General features: G+C 34.0%; 1 protein-coding gene across 6 annotated transcripts in view; it reads left to right on the forward strand.

The window, feature by feature from the left end:
• Positions 1 to 24,912, forward strand: part of unc-13 — a 4,182,017-nt gene that overhangs the window by 2,509,365 nt on the left and 1,647,740 nt on the right. The gene's annotated exons all lie outside the window — the stretch shown is intronic.

The following is a 24,912-nucleotide window of genomic DNA, read 5'->3' on the forward strand; positions in this document are numbered from 1 at the left end:
AAGCATTTGTATCAATTTCAATCAAAAATCAATAAAAGTTTCTTTTTATAAGGCAGAAAATTTGAAAAAGAGCCCGATTCACCAGGCCATCATAAAAATGTGTAGGGTTACTGGATAATATAAATTGCATTTGGCATCTCTAATGAATGCTGCTAAGTAAAAAGTACTAGGGCTATCTCCTTTGTACAACATATAAATATGTTTCCAAGTCAGAAATTAACGTTAGTTATATATATCTTCCACGCATTCACTCACCATCACTTGATTGAAACTCATGCATTTCGCATCTAAAAAGTACTATACGAATCATAGAGGATAATAGGGCTATCTCCTTTGTACAACATATAAATATGTTTCCAAGTTAGAAATTATATATATGTTCCACGTATTCACTCACCACTCACCACGCTAGATTGAAACTCATGCTTATAACTGCCTGTTAGGTTATTAAACTTCACAAGCTATTGTAGCACAGCTGTGTAGGCAACTACATTGTTGTACGATTTCGTGGGTTCGAGGCCCGCTCCAGTTAAAATCCTTCATTTTTTTTTTTTTAGCTGAAATTATAAAAATTCTGATATTGCGCCAAAATAGCAAAATTTTGCCGATAAGCGCGTTTTCTTACAATGCCGAATCTCTGAAATGAACAAAAAAGCGCAACTCTAGCAATGTATTTGTAATTATACATGGTCAGTTTATCAGGTCAGAATAAGGTAATCAAAGATTTGAAACGCAAAATAGTCAAAAACGGAAAAAATTGCAAAAATCGGCGGAATTTTCTATGAACTTGACATTTGCACTTTGTAAGGGTAGAATTAAAAGGGCTATAAAACTGTATACTTGGAATATTATTTCAAATTACAGAAAAAATTATGTAATTAACAAATATAATAAGCAAAATGACATCGACTTTTCGGCTTTTGCTTATCGAAAATTCATAATTCGATATGTTAACGGGATTTTCCATCAATAAAAAAAAAATATAAAACAAGCTTTACTGAGGTTTGAGCCTGAAACACCTGCAGCCTTAAACGAGTGCCTAACAGGTGCGCCAAACATACTATGAATTTCATGTTGTCTTATCTGCTACTTTGATCGTATATACGAATTTGCACGCCACAAGGCCATTTTCAACCCTCAATTTACCATTGAAATTAAGCTTATTTTACCTTTTTTAAAATTTCTAAATTATATTAATTAAATTCAAATTCATATTAAATCATAAAAAATGCAAATATATTGCTACAAATAATAAAATTTAAATATAATTAATCCTACTAAATACCTATATTCCCACAAAGAAATCATATTAAGAGAAAATCTAGAGAATTTATACACCAGCTGAAACTGTTGACAGAGAATTTTCTGCTGTTAACTGGTTAACATTGAAATTGGATTGTGTGTGGTGAAGTGCAAGACGTGTTCACATGCAAAAAAGTTGGAATCTAGAAAAAACGCCTTCTCATTGTGTTTAAATTCTCTGGTAATTATACATGGTCAGTTGATAAGGTCAGAACAGAGAATTTAAACACAATGAGAAGGCGATTTTTTGGCATCCACTGCTTACGATCCATTTGCATGTGACACGTCTTGCACTTCACCACTATTCCCCAAATTCATGTTAACTTAACAGGGTGCAAGACGTAACAGAAAATTCTCTTAACGATTTTCTCTGTTCGTCTGTTACCAAAAAATTCTCTGATTGGAAATTTTAATTCTCTGATTTTTTGTAAATAAATTATGATGATTCATTGCAAATTGACTTGCCCCATTAAGTAAGGCCTTAGAAGGCAATTATTTAATAGGGTGTTTGGTGCAGGTGTAAAGCATTTGTATCAATTTCAATCAAAAATCAATAAAAGTTTCTTTTTATAAGGCATAAAATTTGAAAAAGAGCCCGATTCACCAGGCCATCATAAAAATGTGTAGGGTTACTGGATAATATAAATTGCATTTGGCATCTCTAATGAATGCTGCTAAGTAAAAAGTACTAGGGCTATCTCCTTTGTACAACATATAAATATGTTTCCAAGTCAGAAATTAACGTTAGTTATATATATCTTCCACGCATTCACTCACCATCACTTGATTGAAACTCATGCATTTCGCATCTAAAAAGTACTATACGAATCATAGAGGATAATAGGGCTATCTCCTTTGTACAACATATAAATATGTTTCCAAGTTAGAAATTATATATATGTTCCACGTATTCACTCACCTCTCACCACGCTAGATTGAAACTCATGCTTATAACTGCCTGTTAGGTTATTAAACTTCACAAGCTATTGTAGCACAGCTGTGTAGGCAACTACATTGTTGTACGATTTCGTGGGTTCAAGGCCCGCTCCAGTTAAAATCCTTCATTTTTTTTTTTTTAGCTGAAATTATAAAAATTCTGATATTGCGCCAAAATAGCAAAATTTTGCCGATAAGCGCGTTTTCTTACAATGCCGAATCTCTGAAATGAACAAAAAAGCGCAACTCTAGCAATGTATTTGTAATTATACATGGTCAGTTTATCAGGTCAGAATAAGGTAATCAAAGATTTGAAACGCAAAATAGTCAAAAACGGAAAAAATTGCAAAAATCGGCGGAATTTTCTATGAACTTGACATTTGCACTTTGTAAGGGTAGAATTAAAAGGGCTATAAAACTGTATACTTGGAATATTATTTCAAATTACAGAAAAAATTATGTAATTAACAAATATAATAAGCAAAATGACATCGACTTTTCGGCTTTTGCTTATCGAAAATTCATAATTCGATATGTTAACGGGATTTTCCATCAATAAAAAAAAAATATAAAACAAGCTTTACTGAGGTTTGAGCCTGAAACACCTGCAGCCTTAAACGAGTGCCTAACAGGTGCGCCAAACATACTATGAATTTCATGTTGTCTTATCTGCTACTTTGATCGTATATACGAATTTGCACGCCACAAGGCCATTTTCAACCCTCCATTTACCATTGAAATTAAGCTTATTTTACCTTTTTTAAAATTTCTAAATTATATTAATTAAATTCAAATTCATATTAAATCATAAAAAATGCAAATATATTGCTACAAATAATAAAATTTAAATATAATTAATCCTACTAAATACCTATATTCCCACAAAGAAATCATATTAAGAGAAAATCTAGAGAATTTATACACCAGCTGAAACTGTTGACAGAGAATTTTCTGCTGTTAACTGGTTAACATTGAAATTGGATTGTGTGTGGTGAAGTGCAAGACGTGTTCACATGCAAAAAAGTTGGAATCTAGAAAAAACGCCTTCTCATTGTGTTTAAATTCTCTGGTAATTATACATGGTCAGTTGATAAGGTCAGAACAGAGAATTTAAACACAATGAGAAGGCGATTTTTTGGCATCCACTGCTTACGATCCATTTGCATGTGACACGTCTTGCACTTCACCACTATTCCCCAAATTCATGTTAACTTAACAGGGTGCAAGACGTAACAGAAAATTCTCTTAACGATTTTCTCTGTTCGTCTGTTACCAAAAAATTCTCTGATTGGAAATTTTAATTCTCTGATTTTTTGTAAATAAATTATGATGATTCATTGCAAATTGACTTGCCCCATTAAGTAAGGCCTTAGAAGGCAATTATTTAATAGGGTGTTTGGTGCAGGTGTAAAGCATTTGTATCAATTTAAATCAAAAATCAATAAAAGTTTCTTTTTATAAGGCAGAAAATTTGAAAAAGAGCCCGATTCACCAGGCCATCATAAAAATGTGTAGGGTTACTGGATAATATAAATTGCATTTGGCATCTCTAATGAATGCTGCTAAGTAAAAAGTACTAGGGCTATCTCCTTTGTACAACATATAAATATGTTTCCAAGTCAGAAATTAACGTTAGTTATATATATCTTCCACGCATTCACTCACCATCACTTGATTGAAACTCATGCATTTCGCATCTAAAAAGTACTATACGAATCATAGAGGATAATAGGGCTATCTCCTTTGTACAACATATAAATATGTTTCCAAGTTAGAAATTATATATATGTTCCACGTATTCACTCACCACTCACCACGCTAGATTGAAACTCATGCTTATAACTGCCTGTTAGGTTATTAAACTTCACAAGCTATTGTAGCACAGCTGTGTAGGCAACTACATTGTTGTACGATTTCGTGGGTTCGAGGCCCGCTCCAGTTAAAATCCTTCATTTTTTTTTTTTTTAGCTGAAATTATAAAAATTCTGATATTGCGCCAAAATAGCAAAATTTTGCCGATAATCGCGTTTTCTTACAATGCCGAATCTCTGAAATGAACAAAAAAGCGCAACTCTAGCAATGTATTTGTAATTATACATGGTCAGTTTATCAGGTCAGAATAAGGTAATCAAAGATTTGAAACGCAAAATAGTCAAAAACGGAAAAAATTGCAAAAATCGGCGGAATTTTCTATGAACTTGACATTTGCACTTTGTAAGGGTAGAATTAAAAGGGCTATAAAACTGTATACTTGGAATATTATTTCAAATTACAGAAAAAATTATGTAATTAACAAATATAATAAGCAAAATGACATCGACTTTTCGGCTTTTGCTTATCGAAAATTCATAATTCGATATGTTAACGGGATTTTCCATCAATAAAAAAAAAATATAAAACAAGCTTTACTGAGGTTTGAGCCTGAAACACCTGCAGCCTTAAACGAGTGCCTAACAGGTGCGCCAAACATACTATGAATTTCATGTTGTCTTATCTGCTACTTTGATCGTATATACGAATTTGCACGCCACAAGGCCATTTTCAACCCTCCATTTACCATTGAAATTAAGCTTATTTTACCTTTTTTAAAATTTCTAAATTATACTAATTAAATTCAAATTCATATTAAATCATAAAACATGCAAATATATTGCTACAAATAATAAAATTTAAATATAATTAATCCTACTAAATACCTATATTCCCACAAAGAAATCATATTAAGAGAAAATCTAGAGAATTTATACACCAGCTGAAACTGTTGACAGAGAATTTTCTGCTGTTAACTGGTTAACCAGAGAATTTAAACACAATGAGAAGGCGATTTTTTGGCATCCACTGCTTACGATCCATTTGCATGTGACACGTCTTGCACTTCACCACTATTCCCCAAATTCATGTTAACTTAACAGGGTGCAAGACGTAACAGAAAATTCTCTTAACGATTTTCTCTGTTCGTCTGTTACCAAAAAATTCTCTGATTGGAAATTTTAATTCTCTGATTTTTTGTAAATAAATTATGATGATTCATTGCAAATTGACTTGCCCCATTAAGTAAGGCCTTAGAAGGCAATTATTTAATAGGGTGTTTGGTGCAGGTGTAAAGCATTTGTATCAATTTCAATCAAAAATCAATAAAAGTTTCTTTTTATAAGGCAGAAAATTTGAAAAAGAGCCCGATTCACCAGGCCATCATAAAAATGTGTAGGGTTACTGGATAATATAAATTGCATTTGGCATCTCTAATGAATGCTGCTAAGTAAAAAGTACTAGGGCTATCTCCTTTGTACAACATATAAATATGTTTCCAAGTCAGAAATTAACGTTAGTTATATATATCTTCCACGCATTCACTCACCATCACTTGATTGAAACTCATGCATTTCGCATCTAAAAAGTACTATACGAATCATAGAGGATAATAGGGCTATCTCCTTTGTACAACATATAAATATGTTTCCAAGTTAGAAATTATATATATGTTCCACGTATTCACTCACCACTCACCACGCTAGATTGAAACTCATGCTTATAACTGCCTGTTAGGTTATTAAACTTCACAAGCTATTGTAGCACAGCTGTGTAGGCAACTACATTGTTGTACGATTTCGTGGGTTCGAGGCCCGCTCCAGTTAAAATCCTTCATTTTTTTTTTTTAGCTGAAATTATAAAAATTCTGATATTGCGCCAAAATAGCAAAATTTTGCCGATAAGCGCGTTTTCTTACAATGCCGAATCTCTGAAATGAACAAAAAAGCGCAACTCTAGCAATGTATTTGTAATTATACATGGTCAGTTTATCAGGTCAGAATAAGGTAATCAAAGATTTGAAACGCAAAATAGTCAAAAACGGAAAAAATTGCAAAAATCGGCGGAATTTTCTATGAACTTGACATTTGCACTTTGTAAGGGTAGAATTAAAAGGGCTATAAAACTGTATACTTGGAATATTATTTCAAATTACAGAAAAAATTATGTAATTAACAAATATAATAAGCAAAATGACATCGACTTTGCGGATTTTGCTTATCGAAAATTCATAATTCGATATGTTAACGGGATTTTCCATCAATAAAAAAAAAATATAAAACAAGCTTTACTGAGGTTTGAGCCTGAAACACCTGCAGCCTTAAACGAGTGCCTAACAGGTGCGCCAAACATACTATGAATTTCATGTTGTCTTATCTGCTACTTTGATCGTATATACGAATTTGCACGCCACAAGGCCATTTTCAACCCTCCATTTACCATTGAAATTAAGCTTATTTTACCTTTTTTAAAATTTCTAAATTATATTAATTAAATTAAAATTCATATTAAATCATAAAAAATGCAAATATATTGCTACAAATAATAAAATTTAAATATAATTAATCCTACTAAATACCTATATTCCCACAAAGAAATCATATTAAGAGAAAATCTAGAGAATTTATACACCAGCTGAAACTGTTGACAGAGAATTTTCTGCTGTTAACTGGTTAACATTGAAATTGGATTGTGTGTGGTGAAGTGCAAGACGTGTTCACATGCAAAAAAGTTGGAATCTAGAAAAAACGCCTTCTCATTGTGTTTAAATTCTCTGGGTTAACATTGAAATTGGATTGTGTGTGGTGAAGTGCAAGACGTGTTCACATGCAAAAAAGTTGGAATCTAGAAAAAACGCCTTCTCATTGTGTTTAAATTCTCTGGTCAGAATAAGGTAATCAAAGATTTGAAACGCAAATAGTCAAAAAGGGAAAAAATTGCCAAAAATCTGCGGGATTTTCTATGAACTTGACATTTGCACTTTGTCAGGGTAGAATTAAAAGGGCTATAAAACTGTATACTTGAATATTATTTCAAATTACAGAAAAAAGTCCAAACTTAATAAATATAATTAACAAATATAATAAGCAAATTGACATCGACTTTTGGACTGTTGCTTATTCAAAATTCATAATTCAACATTTTAATTGGATTTTCCATCAAAAAAAAAACAAAAGAAAAGGCTTTATTTTAGTTAGGCTCGAACCTCAAGCACTTGCAGCCTCAAACAAGTGCCAAACAGGTGCGCCAAACGTACTATATTTCTCCAATTGTCTTATCTGCTACTTAAACCGCGTACACATATTTGCAACGCCGCAAGGCCATTTTCAACCCTCCATTTCCCATTGAAATTAAGCTTTTTTTTTACCTTTTTTAAGATTTCTAAATTATTTTAATTAAATTCAAATTCATATTACAACATAAAACATTCAAATATATTGCTACAAATAATGAAATTTAAATATAATTAATCCTACTAAATACCTATATTCCCACAAAGAAATCATCTTAAGAGAAAATCAAATAATATAACACCAGCTGAAACTGTTGACAGAGAATTTTCTGTTGTTAGCAGGTTAACATTTAATTTGGATTGTATCTAACGAAGTGCAAGATGTGTTCACATGCAAAAAAGTTGGAATCTAGCAAAAACTCCTTCTCATTGTGTATAAATTCTCTGGTATGAAGATGTTAATGAAAATTTGATGTATTTTCTTGATCTTGAAAAATAAAAAACGGTAAATAACCATTCGTCTTTCAATTCTGTGAAACAATTTTTTTGGTACTCCCAAACAATTTTTTTGGTACGAAGAAAAATATGTGAGCGGCAGTACTAGTTGCATTGGAAAAATTTAAATTTATATCACTTCTTAAAAAAATGTTGCAAATAATAAAGGGGTGTAAAACAACCAAAGCCGCATGAATAATAACAACAAAACTCGTACTATTAGCTAAAATATTGATAAATTGAAGATTTTCCAATTTTTTTTGCAGTAAATGAACAGTCAGTCAAATCGGTCAAACCGTTTTTGAGTAATAGCTGAAATATTTTTTAATTGAAGTTTTTTAAATAAATGTTTTGTCTTAAATGATCCCTGAATCAGATCGAAAATAATAGAAACAAGTAAGGAAGGTTAATTTCGGGTGTAACCGAACATTACATACTCAGTTGAGAGCTATGGTGACAACATAAGAGAAAATAACCATGTAGGAAAATGAACCGAGGGTAATCCTGGAATGTGTCTGTATGACATGTGTATCAAATAAAGAGTATTTTATGAGGGAGTGGGCCATAGTTCTATAGGTGGACGCCTTTTTGAGATACCGTCATAAAGGTGGACCAGGGGTGACTCTAGAATGCGTTTGTACAATATGGGTATCAAATTAAAGGTATTAATGAGGGTTTTAAAAGGGAGTGGTAGTAGTTGTATAGGTGGTCGCCTTTTTGAGATATCGCCATAAAGGTGGACCAGGATTGACTCTAGAATTCGTTTGTACGATATGGGTATCAAATTAAAGGTATCAATGAGGGTTTTAAAAGGGAGTGGTGGTAGTTGTATAGGTGGCCGCTATGGGTATCAAATTAAAGGTATTAATGAGGATTTTAAAAGGGAGTGGTGGTAGTTGTATAGGTGGCCGCCTTTTCGAGATATCGGCATAAAGGTGGACCAGGGGTGACTCTAGAATGCGTTTGTAAAATATGGGTATCAAAAGAAAGGTGTTAATGAGTATTTTAAAAGGGAGTGGGCCTTAATTCTATAGGTGGACGCCTTTTCGAGATACCGCCATAAAGGTGGACCAGGGGTGACTCTAGAATGCGTTTGTACAATATGGGTATCAAATTAAAGGTATTAATGAGGGTTTTAAAAGTGAGTGGTGGTAGTTGTATAGGTGGTCGCCTTTTTGAGATATCGCAATAAAGGTGGACCAGGGGTGACTCTAGAATTCGTTTGTACGATATGGGTATCAAATTAAAGGTATCAATGAGGGTTTTAAAAGGGAGTGGTGGTAGTTGTATAGGTGGCCGCTATGGGTATAAAATTAAAGGTATTAATGAGGGTTTTAAAAGGGAGTGGTGGTAGTTGTATAGGTGGCCGCCTTTTCGAGATATCGGCATAAAGGTGGACCAGGGGTGACTCTAGAATGCGTTTGTAAAATATGGGTATCAAACGAAAGGTGTTAATGAGTATTTTAAAATGGAGTGGGCCTTAGTTCTATAGGTGATCACCTTTTCGAGATATCTCCATAAAGGTGGACCCGGGGTGACTCTAGAATGCGTTTGTACAATATGGGTATGAAAAGAAAGGTGTTAGTGAGTATTTCAAAAGGGCGTGGGGCTTAGTTCTATAGGTGGACGCCTTTTCGAAATATCGCCATAAAGGTGGACCAGGGGTGACTCAAGAATGTGTTTGTACGTTATCGGTATCAAATTAAAGGTATTAATGAGGGTTTTAAAAGTGAGTGGTGGTAGTTGTATAGGTGGTCGCCTTTTCGAGATATCGCCATAAAGGTGGACCAGCGGTGACTCTCGACTTTGTTTGTACGATATGGGTATCAAATGAAAGGTATTAATGAGTTTTTTTAAAAGGGAGTGGGCCTTAGTTCTATAGGTGGTCGACTTTTCGAGATATCGCCATAAAGGTGGACCAGGGGTGACTCTTTGTACGATATGGGTATCAAATGAAAGGTGTTAATGAGTATTTTAGAAGAGCGTGGGGCTTAGTTCTATAGTTTATATATATATATATATATATAGCTTAGTATATATATATATATTTTCGATATATCGCGATAAAGGTGGACCAGGGGTGACTCTAGAATTGGTTTGTACGATATGGGTATCAAATTAAATGTATTAATGAGGCTTTTAATGGGAGTGGTGGCAGTTGTATATGTGAAGGCGTTTTCCAGATATCGACCAAAATGTGGACCAGAGTGACCCAGAACATCATCTGTTGGATACCGCTAATTTATTTATATATATAATACCACGAACAGTATTCCTGCCAAGATTTTAAGGGTTTTTTATTTCGCCCTGCAGAAATTTTTCATTCCATTCTACTTAATATGGTAGTTGTCACACCCATTTTACAAAGTTTTTTTCTAAAGTTATATTTTGCGTCAATAAACCAATCCAAATACCATTTTCATCCCTTTTTTCGTATTTGGTATAGAATTATGGCATTTTTTTTTTGTTTTTTGGTAATTTTCGATATCGAAAAAGTGGGCGTGGTCATAGTAGGATTTTGGCCATCTTTTATACCAATACAAAGTGAGTTTAGTAAAGATATATCGATTTTTGCTCAAGTTATCGTGTTAAGGGCCGAGCGGAAGGACAGACGGTCGACTGTGTATAAAAACTGGGCGTGACTTCAGCCGATTTCGCCCTTTTTCACAGAAATAAGTTATTGTCCCAGAATCTAAGACCCTACCAAATTTCACAAGGATTGCTAAATTTTTGTTCGACTTATGGCATTCAAAGTATCCTAGACAAATTAAATGAAAAAGTGCGGAGCCACGCCCATTTTGAAATTTTCTTTTATTTTTGCATTTTGTTGCACCATATCATTAATGGAGTTGAATGTTGACATAATTTACTTATATACTGTAAAGATATTAAATTTTTTGTTAAAATTTGATTTAAAAAAAATTTTTTTTTTAAAGTGGGCGTGGTCGTTCTCCGATTTTGCTAATTTTTATTAAGCAAACATATAGTAATAAGAGTAACGTTCCTGCCAAATTTCATCATGATATCTTCAACGACTGCCAAATTACAGCTTGCAAAACTTCTAAATTACCTTCTTTTAAAAGTGGGCGGTGCACCACCCATTGTCCAAAACTTTACTAATTTTCTATTCAGCGTCATCAGTTCAACTCACCTACCAAGTTTCATCGCTTTATCCGTCTTTGGTAATGAATTATCGCACTTTTTCGGTTTTTCGAAATTTTCGATATCGAAACAGTGGGCGTGGTTATAGTCCGATATCGTTCATTTTAAATAGCGATCTGAGATGAGTGCCCAGAAACCTACATACCAAATTTCATCAAGATACCTCAAAATTTACTCAAGTTATCGTGTTAACGGACAGACGGACGGACGGACGGACGGACATGGCTCAACCAAATTTTTTTTCGATCCTGATGATTTTTATATATGGAAGTCTATATCTATCTCGATTACTTTATACCTGTACAACCAACCGTTATCCAATCAAAGTTAATATACTCTGTGAGCTCTGCTCAACTGAGTATAAAAAATTATTGAAATCGATGTAGCCGTTTTTCCGTTTTGAACGACCTAACGCACACAAATTCATTTTTATATATATAGATTACAACAACTGCGAAACAATTGTTTTGGTACTCTCAAAAGCGTTTTGGTACGAAAAGAAATTTATTTAGGGCGACATCTGACAAAATTATTTCCATCCAATTTGATTCATATTCAATATTTTTTAATTGAACTTTATTAAATTCATTTTTTTGTCGTAAATGATCACTGAATCAGATTGGAAATAATAGAAACAAATTATTGAAATCGGTGTAGCCGTTTTTCAGTTTTGAACGACCTAACGCACACAAATTCGTTTTTTTATATATATGGATTACAAAAGTCTCGTGGAATTCTCAAAGGTTGACATTGGAAACATTTTAATTTGTGTTGCATATACGAAAGGGTTATATAAAAGAAATTTATTTAGGGCGACATCTGACCAAATTATTTTCATCCACTCTGATTCATATACTGGTGTGTAAAACAACCAAATCCGCATGAATTATAACAACCAAACTCGTACTATTACCTAAAATATTGATAAATTGAAGATTTTACAAATTTTTTGTTGCTGTAAATAACAGTCAGTCCGGTCGAAATAAAGGAAAGAAAAATTTTTTGAAATCGGTCAAACCGGTTTTGAGTAATAGCTAAAATATTTTTTACTTGAACTTTTTTAAATAAATATTTTTGTCGTAAATGATCCCTGAATCAGATCGAAAATAATAGAAAAACAAGTAAGGAAGGCTAAGTTCGGGTGTAACCGAACATTACATACTCAGTTGAGAGCTATGGAGACAAAATAAGGAAAATGAACCTGGGGTAACCCTGGAATGTGGTTGTATGACATGTGTATCAAATGAAAGGTATTAAAGATTATTTTAAGAGAGAGTAGGCCATAGTTCTATGAATGGACGCCATTTAGGGATATCGCCATAAAGGTGGACCAGAGCTGACTCTAGAATTTGTTTGTACGATATGGGTATCAAATGAAAGGTGTTACTGAGCATTTTAAGAGGGAGTGGGCCTTAGGTCTATCGGTGGACGCCTTTTCGAGATATCCCCATTAAGGTGGACCAGGGGTGACTCTAGAATGTGTTTGTACGATATGGGTATCAAATGAAAGGTGGTAATAAGTATTTTAAAAGGGAATGGGCTTTAGTTCTATCGGTGAACGCCTTTTCGAGAAATCGCCATAAAGGTGGACCAGGGGTGACTCTAGAATATGTTTGTACGATATGGGTATCAAATGAAAGCTGTTAATGAGTATTTTGAAAAGGAGTGATCCTTAGTTCCATAGGTGGACGCCGTTTCGAGATATCGCCATAAAGGTGGACCAGGGGTGTCTCTAGAATGTGTTTGTACGATATGGGTATCAAACGAAAAGTTTTACTGAGCATTTTGAGAGGGAGTGGGCATTAGGTCTATAGGTGGACGCCTTTTCGAAATGTCGACATCAGGGTGGGCCAGGGGTGACTCAAGAATGTGTTTGTATGATATGGGTATCAAATGAAAGATGGTAATGAGTATTTTAAAAGGGAGTAATCCTTACTTCTATAGGTGGACGCCTTTTCGAGATATCGCCATAAAGGTGGACCAAGGGTGACTCTAGAATGTTTGTACGATATGGGTATCAAACGAAAGGTGTTACTGACCATTTTAAGAGGGAGTGGGCATGAGGTCTATAGGTGGACGCCTTTTCGAGATATCGTCATTAGGGTGGGCCAGGGGTGACTCTAGAATGTGTTTGTCCGATATGGGCATCAGACGAAAGGTGTTACTGAGCATTTTAAGAGGGAGTAAGCACTAGGTCTATAGGTGGACGCCCTTTCGAGATTTCGCCATTAGGGTGGGACAGGGGTGACTCTAGAATGTTTGTACGATATGGGTATCAAATGAAAGGTGTTACTGAGCATTTTAAGAGGGAGTGGGCATTAGGTCTATAGGTGGACGCCCTTTCGAGATATCGCCATTAGGGTGGGCCAGGGGTGACTCTAGAATGTTTGTACGATATGGGTATCAAGCGAAAGGTGTTACTGAGCATTTTAAGAGGGAGTGGCCATTAGGTCTATAGGTGGACGCCTTTTCGAGATATCGCCATTAGGGTGGGCCAGGGTGACTCTAGAATGTGTTTGTACGATATGGGTATCAAATGAAAGGTGGTAATGAGTATTTTAAAAGGGAGTAATCATTAGTTCTATAGGTGGACGCCTTTTCGAGATATCGCCATAAAGGTGGACCAAGGGTGACTCTAGAATGTTTGTACGATATGGGTATCAAACGAAAGGTGTTACTGAGCATTTTAAGAGGGAGTGGACATTAGGTCTATAGGTGGACGCCTTTTCGAGATATCGCCATTAGGGTGGGCCAGGGGTGACTCTAGAATGTTTGTACGATATGGGTATCAAACGAAAGGTGTTACTGAGCATTTTAAGAGGGAGTGGACATTAGGTCTATAGGTGGACGCCTTTTCGAGATATCGCCATTAGGGTGGGCCAGGGGTGACTATAAAATGTTTGTACGATATGGGTATCAAACGAAAGGTGTTACTGAGCATTTTAAGAGGGAGTAGGTATTAGGTATATAGGTGGACGCCTTTTCGAGATATCGCCATTAGGGTGGGACAGGGGTGACTCTAGTATGTGTTTGTACGATATGGATATCAAATTAAAGGTATTAATGAGGGTTTTAAAAGCGAGTGGCCCTTAGGTGTATATGTGAAGGCGTTCTCGCGATATCGACCAAAATGTGGACCAGGTGATCCAGAAAATCATCTGTCGGGTACTGCTAATTTATTTATATATGCAAAGCCACTAACAGTATTCCTGCCAAGATTCCAAGGGCTGTTGATTTCGCCTTGTAGAACTTTTTCATTTTCTTCTACTTAAGTGGTAGGTGTCACACCCATTTTACAAAGTTTTTCCAAAGTTATATTTTGCGTCAATAAACCAATCCAGTTACCCTGTTTCATCCCTTTTTTCGTATTTGGTATAGAATTATAGCATTTTTTCATTTTTCGTAATTTTCGATATCGATAAAGTGGGCGTGGTTATGGTCGGATTTCGGCCATTTTTTATACCAAGATAAAGTGAGTTCAGATAAGTACGTGGGCTTAGTTTAGTAAAGATATATCGGATTTTGCTCAAGTTATTGTGTTAACGGCCGAGCGGAAGGACAGACGGTGGACTGTGTATAAAAACTGGGCGTGACTTCCACCGATTTCGCCCATTTTCACAGAGAACAGTTACCGTCATAGAGTCTATGCTCTTACCAAATTTGAGAAGGATTGGTAAATTTTTGTTCGACTTATGGCAATAAAAGTATTCTAGACAAACTAAATGAAAATGGGCGGAGCCACGCCCATTTTGAAATTTTCTTTTATTTTTGTATTTTGTTGCATCATATCATTACTGGAGTTGAATTTTGACTTAATTTACTTATATACAGTAAAGATATTGAATTTTTTGTTAAAATTTGAATTTTAAAAAATTTTTTTTTAAAAAGTGGGCGTGTTCTTCATCCAATTTTGCTAATTTTTATTTAGAACATATATAGTAATAGTAGTAACGTTCCTGCCAAATTTTATCATGATATCTTGAACGACTGCCAAATTACAGCTTGCAAAACTTTTAAATTACCTTCTTGTAAAAGTGGGCGGTGCCACGCCCATTGGCCAAACTCTTACTAATTTTCTATTTTACGTCATAACGTCAACCCATCTACCAAGTTTCGTCGCTTTATCTGTCTTTCGTAATGAATTATCGCACTTTTTCGGTTTTTCGAAATTTTCGATATCGAAAAAGTGGGCGTGGTTATAGTCCGATATCGTTCATTTTAAATAGCGATCTGAGATGAGTACTCAGGAACCTACATACCAAATTTCATCAAGATACCTCAAAATTTACTCAAGTTATCGTGTTAACGGACGGACGGACGGACGGACGGACGGACGGACATGGCTCAATCAAATTTTTTTTCGATCCTGATTATTTTGATATATGGAAGTCTATATCTATCTCGATTCCTTTATATATGTACAACCAACCGTTATCCAATCAAACTTAATATACTCTGTGAGCTCTGCTCAACTGAGTATAAAAATTATTGACATCGGTGTAGCCGTTTTTCAGTTTTGAATGACCTAACGCACACAAATTAATATTTATATATAGATTACAAAAGTCTTGTGGAATTCTCAAAGTTTGGCATTTGACAAATTTTAATTTATGTTGCATATACGAAAGGGTTTTATAAAAGAAATTTATTTAGGGCGACATCTGACAAAATTATTTCCATCCACTCTGATTCATATACTGGTGCGTAAAACAACCAAAGCCGCATGAATAATAACAACCAAACTCGTACTATTGCTAAAATATTGATAAATTGAAGATTTTCCAAATTCAGTCGGATCGAAATAAAGGAAAGAAAAAATTTTTCTAAATCGGTCAAACCGTTTTTGAGTAAAGCTAAAATATTTTTTAATTGAAGTTTTTTAAATAAATTTTTTGTCGTAAATGATCCCTGAATCAGATCGAAAATAATACAAGTAAGGGCGGGACTGCCGAAGACTTCATACCTGTCATGAATGGGGCTGAACAATAATCTTATCCCGTTCGTAATCTCCAAATAATAGGATGTATAAGATAGGAAATATATAGTGAACAGATGTACATACCTAAACGATTTTTAAGATAAATATAAAATAAAAAATGGCAAAAACCCCCTTATCTGAACGATCGGTTGTATGGGATATATATTATATATAGCTCCGATCGAAATGATTTTTACAGGAAATCTTCTATGATATATTAGAATATATATCACCAAGGTTCACGTTTTTATATTGGAAACTAAGGGAGAAATGGCCAAAAATCTTTCTATCTGAACGGTCGGTTGTATGGGATAGGTATATACTATATACATATAGCGCCGATCAAAGTGATTTTTTCAGGAAATCTTCTATGATATATTAGAAAAAATATCACCAAGTTTAACGTTTTTATATTGGAAATTAAGGGAGAAATGGTAAAAATTTTTCTATCTGAATGATCGGTTGTATGGGATATATATTATATATAGCCCCGGTCGAAATGATTTTTTCTTGAAATCTTCTATTATATATTAGAATAAATATCACCAAGTTTAAAGTTCTTATATTGGAAATTAAGGCAGAAATGGCTAAAAATATTTCTATCTGAACGATTGGTTGTATGGGCTATATATTATATATAGCTCCGATCGAAATGATTTTTCATGAAATCGTCTATGATATACTAGAATAAATATCACAAAGTTTAACATTTTTATATTGAAAATTAAGGGAGAAATTGCCAAAAATCTTTCTATTTGACCGATCGGTTGTTTGGGATATATACTATATATAGCTCCGATCAAAGTTATTTTTTCAAGATATCTTCTATGATATATTATATATATATCACCGAGTTTCACGTTTATACTTTCTAAATTGCGGCAGAAATGACCAAAATCGTCTTATCTGAACGATCGGTTGTATGGGAGATATATGTTATAGTGCTCCGATCCTAAAGGATCCGACAAATGTCCAATATAATACAAAAATGGATCCTTGTGCCAAATTTCATTGAGATATCTCAAAATTTGAGGGACTAGTTTGCGTTCAAACAGACAGAAGAACGAACAGACGGACATGGCTATATCAACTCAGTTCGTCGCCCTGATCAATTCGGTATACTTAATGGTGAGTCTATCTTTTATATTTCTCAACGTTACAAACATCGGACCAAATTTAATATACCATTTCATGTTCATGAAAGATATAAAAAAATTATTGAAATAGGTGTAGCCATTTTTCAGTTTTCAGCGACCTAACGCAAAAAAATTCATACTCTTTTATATAAAAGTGGGCGTGGTCCTTAACCGATTTCGTTAATTTTTCTTCAAAGCATTTCTTATAGTAAAGGCAACATCTCTGCCGAATTTTGTTACGATAGGTTTAACGATTTTTATTTATGTTTAATAATATTTGTAAAATTGATTTTATCACAAATGGGCGGTGCCACGCCCATTTGAAAAAATTTTAAATATTCTAGGTGTATTATTTACTAAATAAGCATTTTTTTTGTGCTTTCCAAAATGTTATATATATAAAAAGTGGACATGGTTATCATCCGATTTCGCTCATTTTCAATACCAATCTATTCTGGGTCCAGATAAGCTCGTGTACCAAATTTGGTGAAGATATCTCAATATTTACTCAAGTTATCGTGTTAACGGGCGGACGGACGGACATGGCTCAATAAAATTTTTTTCGATACTGATGATTTTGATATATGGAAGTCTATATCTATCTCGATTCCTTTATACCTGTACAACCAACCGTTATCCTATCAAAGTTAATATACTTTGTGTGCGAAGCACGCTGATTATAAAAAAAACCAAAGTGAAAAGTTTGTCACCTTATGTGTCGTTAGTGTCTCTTATTAGAACAGCCTTTTAAAAGGTATATTTGATTTTGTTGTATTCGAATTGTACTCTTTAAGAATAGCTTCAGAATTGAGGTTATGGTTTTTGCAGTGTGAGCAAAATAAAAATAAAGTGCAAGTTTAAGCTATTTAAAAATACGTAAAGTATCATTGTATTGCAATAAATAGAAATGAATATTGAAGTCAAGGGTATTTAGTTCATTTTTAAATAATTTTAAGTGTCTTTACCTTGTTGTGTTGTTTTGTTTTTTTGTTATTTCAAATTTCACCAGTGCATTTATTAGTGTTTATTTGCATAAATATTTAAATTTCAGCTAAAGTTTTAGTTGGGTTCCTCACCGATCCTCACGTTTGGACTTATTTCTTATTATTTTTTAAGGTTTTGAGATTATTAAATGTTAATATCAGCTGCCACTTTCTGCCACTAACTATGTTTTGCGACAGTTTTCTGATAGCGTAACCCTGACATGTAACATACGACATTGTTTATCCAGTCGACGATATGCATATATAAATTTTGTGTGTGTTTGTTGTATTGTTATTGTTATGTATGCAAGATCTCTTAATAACTTTATTTTTATTATTTAATCCTATTAAACATTGTATTTTCGATAGACACATCTCACCATATTTCCCCAACATCTACTTAGTTTTTGTATGCATGCGGTTATAGAAAATAAAAATTTTCTATATAATTTTGAATAATTTATTTAAACTTTATTTTTTTAAAAGATATTTTTGATGACTCAAAATATTTTAAATTTTTGATAATTAAAAAATAACTTATATAATAAGAATAAATTTAAAATATAACAAGTATATTTGTTATAAGTAGATAACTCTACATATACTCCCCCTCCAGTGAAACGGAAATTTTTTTTAATGTTAATAATTTTGTGTTGATTGCGTAAAAAGTTTATGTTGGTATTGATGTAAGTACGCAATCTTTTGATGATTCGACGTACTTGATATCTTATTTTAATTGGTGTTATGTTTAGTTATTGTATTAATATTTTACGTATATCAATATTTGGTTGTTATTGCTGTTGTTGAGGTATTTTTAACCTCATCTCCCACTGTTTACCAAAGAGTTCACCTGCAGGCTGCAGCTGATTTCACTTGAGCGGCGCTCACTACTCATTTAGATAACTTTCTGCTTATGTTCATTTTTTGTTTATGATAACGGCTGTGTGTTATTTACATTTTATTGTTATTTGCTTTGCACTGTTCGTAAACTTATATTTTTGTTACACTAGTCGACATATTGCATTCAAAAATGTAAGTTCTGTACTTGTGCAAATGTGTATTTTTATGATTTTAATATGTATGTTTGTTCTTTTCGTACCTAGTCCTGATGATGACTTCAGACTGAAGTCGAAATATCGACAAATTAAATAATATAATTGTATATCAAAAATTCACGTATTGTGTTTTATTAAGAATATACAAATATTTGGCCTAGAGCTCGTTTATATTTAAAAAGTTATAATTCAAAGGCCGTAAACAACAAAAATAATTATGGAACGGAGAGCACACCGCGCCAACAAAAACACCCACAGACATATGAAAAGCAAGTATGGTATAGAGATCAATAAGTACACAAATCGATACCAACAAAGCACAAAACAGCTGGCTAAGTTGACACAGTCGATTAAGTTTCTGGTAAGTTGCAGAAAAATTGGCTTAACACCCAAATTCATAAACAACGCCACCAAAAATATTTTGTACGTACTAAACTGCAACACCAACAACAAGCATTTGCCCAACAACATCAATAAGGCTCTCACAAAATTTATAGAAACGGTGGAATGTAAACTCTTGAACCTGATCATAAAAATTAAATATGAACATAAGAAACAAAATGAAAGAGAGGTAAGCACATTAACCAACAAAATAAACCAAACTCTTGATGCAGAAGATTCTACCGCGTTTTTTGAAAGCGAGAAACTCCTAATTATCAACCTTACAACAACAATTAGGAAAACACACACACAAAAATTCGAGAAGCTCAAAAACATACATAGGCAATCTCTTAACATTAAAAATATGCCCCATTGGTTTCATAATACGACGAAAACCGAGATCCCTACAGATATTCAGTGGCTCCTCCCTTTAGGTCCAAAATACTCTTTGCCAACAACAAATAGTGGGTTCCCTTTATTCAAGGTGATAGCAGACGGAGAAGACTGCATTCAAACTATCAAAGATAAAGAGCAGCAAGAGATTGAGAGGAATAATTTAACAACACTAATACGGTATCATCTTAAGAAAACCAAAAATAGCGCGCGCGACAAATTTGTATTAGATACCCTACACTCGGCCAAAACTTTTCTAAAAAACAACAAAGATTTATTGGTTCTGAATGCAGATAAGGGTAATGTTACCGTTTTAATGGATAAGTCGGACTATGAAAAGAAGTTACAACTTTTGGTAAATGACATTTCGGCATACCGGGTATTGAAACGAGATCCCACTAATAAATTACAAGAAAAAGATAACGAGATTGTAGAAAAATTGTTTAAAAACAAAGTTATAGATTTAAAAGAGAAATACAAACTAATAAGCAAAACGTCCAATGCACCTAGATTATATGGCCTGCCCAAAATTCATAAAGCAGATATCCCATTGAGACCCATTTGTTCGTCTGTCAACTCCCCTTCGTACAATTTATGCAAGTATGTGGTTAATATTCTCACGAACATAACCAAATCGTCCAAATTTAACGTAAAAGACTCAATTGAATTTAAAAACAAAATAAAAGATACATACATATATGATGATGAGAGTCTCGTGTCATTTGATGTCATCTCACTTTTTCCCAGCATTCCCGTAGATCATGCCTTAGAAATTATAGCATCTAAGTGGAACCAGATAAAGAGCCACACCACACTCACAAAAGAACTTTTTCTAGAAGTTGTTCGTTTCTGCATTAGAGATAATAGATATTTTAAATTAAACAATAAAATTTATGAGCAACGCTGCGGTATGCCCATGGGTTCCCCAGCATCCCCCGTCATAGCAGACATTGTAATGGAAGAATTACTGGAGAAATTTGAAGATGACTCCCCTTATAAGCCACGTTTGCTTACCAAATACGTCGATGACCTTTTCGCAATTGTGAAAACTGATACGGTGGAAGAATTGCTAAATATTCTAAATGGATACAACAGGAGTATTAAATTTACAACTGAGGTGGAGAAGGACGGAAAACTACCGTTTCTCGATACTCTGATTATAAAAAAGAATAACCACTTATGTTTTGATTGGTATAAAAAACCTACCGCGTCAGGTAGATTAATTAACTTTAATTCTAAACATGACAAATCTACAATAGTCAATACGGCCAGAAATTTTATCAACAGAGTTCTCTCGATCAGCGATGAAGTTTATCATAAAGAAAACATTAAAATAATAATAAATGTTCTAAAAAATAATGAATTTCCTACACGCATAATAAAAAACTTTGTAAGGGATTATTATAAGAAACCCACTGCGAGGAAAAATGCCGAAAATAATAAAATATATAAATCGACTACATATGTGTCAGGCCTGTCAAATAGAATAAAATATTCAAATATTTATGACAAAGAGAAATGTAATTTAGCCTTTACCTACAATAATACGTTGCGACAAATTTTCAGTAATACCAAGAGTAGAATAGATAAATATGATAAATCGGACTTGATATATAAAATTCTATGCAATGGTGACGGGTCCCACGTATGCGACAAAGTATATGTGGGGACTACTAAATCGAAACTAAAAACGAGGATTTCCGGGCATAAAACGAATATTAAAAATCGCAACAACCCTAATGATGGCAAAACGGCGCTAACACAGCATTGCAGAGAAACTGGACACTCTCCCAATTTAGAAAATGTAGAAATTCTACAGCAAGAGAGGAATTACAACAAACGCTACATATTAGAGATGCTGCACATAATAAATACACCCAGCGACAAACGCATGAACTTCAAATCTGATACAATTGGTATTGCCTCTGCCTTTAGGCAGCTGATCAACAACAACAACAATAATAGATAAGAGCATCTCCCACTGTTTACCAAAGAGTTCACCTGCAGGCTGCAGCTGATATCACTTGAGCGGCGCTCACTACTCATTTAGATAACTTTCTGCTTATGTTCATTTTTTGTTTATGATAACGGCTGTGTGTTATTTACATTTTATTGTTATTTGCTTTGCACTGTTCGTAAACTTATATTTTTGTTACACTAGTCGACATATTGCATTCAAAAATGTAAGTTCTGTACTTGTGCAAATGTGTATTTTTATGATTTTAATATGTATGTTTGTTCTTTTCGTACCTAGTCCTGATGACGACTTCAGACTGAAGTCGAAATATCGACAAATTAAATAATATAATTGTATATCAAAAATTCACGTATTGTGTTTTATTAAGAATATACAAATATTTGGCCTAGAGCTCGTTTATATTTAAAAATTTATAATTCAAAGGCCGTAAACAACAAAAATAAACACACAGAATTTGAGTTTTACATATATAGATCTCGTTCCATTGCATAGAGTTCGTGGCTTGGGGTTACGCAGCAAAATAATTGGAATATCGTTTTTCAACTTCATATTATAGGACGGTATGCCAGAGGGATTAAGCGAATTTAATTCAATTGGATAGTGTACGGCATCTCCATTATTAAGAATAGTGTCATTTGATATATATCCTTTAACTTTGCCAGGAACTCTATCTTGAATTATATATTTTGATTACAGTCTTATTGCTTGGTGAAATGATAGCCCGTTCGCATAGCTAAGTATATGGCTGGATAGCTCTTCAATATTTGGGTAAACTTCTGATATTTATTCGCTCACGTTATGTACCACATTCCCAAGCTTTGAAACTACTATGAAGTAGCCGTTCTCAGTGAACATTTTACCATCTCCAATATCTAATAAATCCTGGGGAAATGTACTTATAGATCCGTTAAGATGCGCTCTCATCAATTCAATTGGATAGTGTACGGCACCTTCATTATTAAGAATAGTGTAATTTGATATATATTCTTTAACTTCGTCAGGAACTCTATCTTGAATTATGTTATATATTTTGTCTAAAGTCTTATTCCTTGGTGAAATGATAGCCCGTTCGCATAGCTAAGTATATGGCTTGCTGGATAGCTCTTCAATATTTGGGTAAACTTCTGATATTAATTCACGTTATGTACCACATTCCCAAGTTTTGGAACTACTATAAAGTAGCCGTTCTCAGTGAAAATTTTACCATCTCCAATATCTAATAAATTCTGGGGAAATGTACTTATAGATCCGTTAAGATGCGCTCTCATGTTTGTTCGCAGACACTATTTTTAGAGGTGAATCCATAATAACGATGATTTGAAGCAGGATTTAACAATATCAACTCGAGTTCGTTCGCCACTACTGGCAAAGTCTGACGAAAATCCCCTGCAAAAAGGATTTTTATCCCACCAAAGGGTTTGCCGTTTGATCTTAGGTCTTTTAATGTACGATCTACTGCTTCAATATGTGCTCAGTTAGTCATTGTATACTCATCCCACACTACAAGAATTGTTTCTTGTATTATTTTAGCCAGTGACCCGTTCATTCGAATGGAACAAACCTTTTCTTCTTGGAGGGACACGTTTAAGGGTAATTTAAAAGTGGAATGTCTGTTCGACCACCAGATAAAAGAGTCGCTGCAATGACAGATGATGCTACAGCCAGCGCTACGTTACCTTTACATCTTGCATATGCGAGAAGAAGATTAAGTAAAAAGGTTTTTCCACAACCACCAGGAGAATCTAAGAAAAATACTTGACCTCTTTTGTTTCCAATGATGTCAACGACTATATCATATGTCAGCTGCTGATCTGAAACCATTTTCGATATATTAGCTGAAAGGTAACCTTTTAAATAATTTAAGGCGCATGGGCGCCTGTATCAAAAGAGCATTCCGGTCATTGAATATCTCGATTTGCGGAAGGCAACCCAAAAATGGATAAATCTTTTTCGCAAAGGCCTATTACTTTGTCCTCGATGTCAAGCAAACCCTAAAAGAAATGTTAACTATTTATTCAATCATTATAATAATAGTCGTAAAATTTTTTCAAACCTTGATTTATTAAATATTCAGAAATTTGTAGATCGGTATAGTTACGCCTTCTGGGTTCATTGAAAGGGAGTACTTCATAGAAGACATCCTTGAACGTGTTCCATAATAAACCAGCATTTGACGGCTGAAAAAAAACTATTAAAATGAAAAATAACTCTCTTAGCCTTGGCGGCGAATGCAAAAGAGATGCCTCAGCTATTCTATTTTTCCAATGGTCGTTGTTTTGCAAAAGTGGTAGTTCTCTGCAAGCGGCTTGAAAAGTTGGGAAAACTACACCATTAACAGTCCTCAAGCTTTCAAAAGAGGTAGGACCTCGAATATTGTGAAGCAATAAACGTATATAAAAACTTTCCGTTTGATTGGGGCGTACATTGTAAACTCTACCAAGGGCCGAATCTTTTTTAATCGCTGGGTTACCTTCGGTAGATATTCCGCGCTTCCTCCTGGAAAATTTGTTATTGCTCCACGTATAATAAGACGGCACTTCGTGATAAAGAAGTGTTCTCGCAAAAGAATCGGTAGCGGATAGTTAAAAAAATTTCATCAACGTAGTTTTACGGGGTGTTTCCAGAATTCGGTGTACATTATCTTCGGAGAAGTACACTCGTTGCACATTCTCTAAATGCACTGCTAACTGTGCAAAAGTTGGATATCGCTCATGGATGGGAAAATCAAAAAAACGATAGAAAGACTCTGAAGTGCTTATATACCTTATACGCTTATTAACATATTTGCAAATGTATTTAATAGCTTTAACGGAATGACAGTGTTCAACCTTAATATGTGTCGAAAAACATCGCAGGAGTACAGGGCAAAAAGGAACAACCCATCCATTGTCTATCCTGGTCATAATTCCACGTACATCAAGGTCGGCAGTATTACCTCCGTTTTGGGTAGCCATCTTCGCCAGACTGCGTCTCAGCGCTATAATTGCGGGGAAATCTCTTCACACACTTACCATCTGCCATGCATGGGGAAAATATATTATGTTGTCCACATGGTCCATGTATCATATTTTT

This window comes from Eurosta solidaginis, chromosome X (genome assembly GCF_040869045.1).
Source record: "Eurosta solidaginis isolate ZX-2024a chromosome X, ASM4086904v1, whole genome shotgun sequence".
NCBI lineage: Eukaryota > Metazoa > Arthropoda > Insecta > Diptera > Tephritidae > Eurosta > Eurosta solidaginis.